At 36.0% G+C, this 1,948-nt stretch overlaps 1 pseudogene; it reads right to left on the bottom strand.

Moving 5' to 3' along the window:
* Nucleotides 1-598: 598 nt before the first annotated feature.
* On the bottom strand, nucleotides 599-1,738 carry LOC108309753 (annotated as a pseudogene).
* Nucleotides 1,739-1,948: the final 210 nt, after the last annotated feature.

Below are 1,948 nucleotides of genomic sequence, written 5' to 3'. Positions count from 1 at the left end.
CCAGGAGGCAGAGGTTGCGGTCAGCCAAGATTTTGCCACTGCACTCCAGCCTGGGCAACAAAGCAAGACTCCATCTCAAAAATAAAATAAAATAATAAAATAAAAATAAATAAAATACAAAAAAGAAAATCTTTTCCACATTCTTCACATTTGTAGGGTTTCTCTCTAGTATGAATTCTCTTATGTTTAGTAAAAACTGAGGGCTAATTAAAGGCTTTCCCACATTCTTTACATTTGTAGGAATAGTCTTTAGAATAAATTCTTTTATGTTAAGTATGAAAGCATGCAAAATGATTTGACACACTTTTCATTTGAAAGGTTTCTTTCTAGTATGTCTTATGTCTATTTTAATTTCAAAATTTATAAAATACTTTCGCACATTTATCACATTGAAATATTTTACTCTGGTTAGTTGTCAAACACTGGTTAAGTCCATTATGACCTTTTTTGTGCACCTTACACTCATCCACACTTTTACTTACTTTTCTTAACTATAAATTCTCATACTCACATTTTCCATATCTTTTCAGTATAACTTTTTGGAAAAAAGTTTCCACGTCCTGCTCTGGCCAAAGGTCTTGGGGGTTTGGCTACCATCTCATGTCTCTTCATATTCCAGGGCTTTTTAGTTTTCTCCAGACAGGTGATCAGGTCTGGCTTAGAGGCAGCAATACCCAGGAAGACCATGTTTCTGTAGTTCCCTAACATCACATTTCTATATAAATTCCACTGTATAGTGTAGAGACATTGCCACTCCTTCAGAGAGAATTCTATGGCCACATCCCTAAATGTCAATGATCTCATTTCTAGGCTTCCAGGGTGTCCTGGCATCTTAGCAGTGGATCTCCCAATACCTGCAGGTCACAGGGCCACAGAGTCTGGGCCTCTAGAACCAGAAAACAGAGAAGTGAACACAAGACCTGGAGCTCTAGTTGCAGCAAGAGACAAAGGCCTTTATTTGTCTTTTGACAGTTTGATTATAATATGTCTCAATGTGGCTATCTTTGATTTCATCCTACTTGGAATTTGTTGAGCTTCTTGGATGTTTATATTCATGTCTTTCATCAAACTTGAGATGTTTTCAGCCATTATTTCTTCTAATATTCTCTCTGCCTCTTTCTTTCTCTCTTCTGCTGGAACTCCCACAATGTATATATTGGTCTGCTTGATATTGTCCCATGGGATTCCTAGGCTGTGCTTACTTTTCTTCAATTTCTTTCTTTCTGTTCCTCAGACTCGCTAATTTCCATTGTCCTATCTTCAAGTTTGCTGATTCTTTCTTCTGCTTGCTCAAATCTGCCTTCGAATCCTTCTAGTGAATTTCTTATTTCAATTATTGAAATTTCCAGCTTCAGAAATTTTTTCCTTTCTAGGTTTTCTCTTAATATTGCTATTTTGTTTATACGTAGTCTTCTTAACTTTCTTCATGCCTTCCTTTAGCTCTTTGAGCATCTTTTGCTAGTTCTTTTTTAATTAAATTTTATTTTTAATTTTTGTGGGAACGCATTAGGTATATTTATAGGATACATGAGACATTTTGAAATAGAAATGCAATGCATAATAATCACATCTAGATAAATGGGGTATCCCCCACCTCAAGCATTTATCATTTGTGTTATGAATTACACACTTATTTTAAATGTACAATTAAATTATTTTTTACTACATTCACTCTGTTCTGCTAGCAAATACTGTCTTGTCCATTCTATTTTTGTACCCATTACCCATCCCCAATTTCCCCTCCCTTACCCCAACACCGACACCCCCACCCCATTACCCTTCCTAGCCTCTTGTAACTATCATTCTGCTAACTCCATGAGTTCATTTTCTTTAAATTTTAGCTTCCATAGGTGAGAACATGAAAAGTTTGTCTGTCTGTACTTGGCTTATTTCACTCAACATAATGACCTCCAGTTTCATCCATGTGGTTGCAAATGACAGGATCTCA

This window comes from Cebus imitator, unplaced genomic scaffold (genome assembly GCF_001604975.1).
Source record: "Cebus imitator isolate Cc_AM_T3 unplaced genomic scaffold, Cebus_imitator-1.0 Scaffold96, whole genome shotgun sequence".
NCBI lineage: Eukaryota > Metazoa > Chordata > Mammalia > Primates > Cebidae > Cebus > Cebus imitator.
Note: the sequence above shows the minus strand (reverse complement) of the source record. Positions and strands in the feature narration are given on the sequence as shown.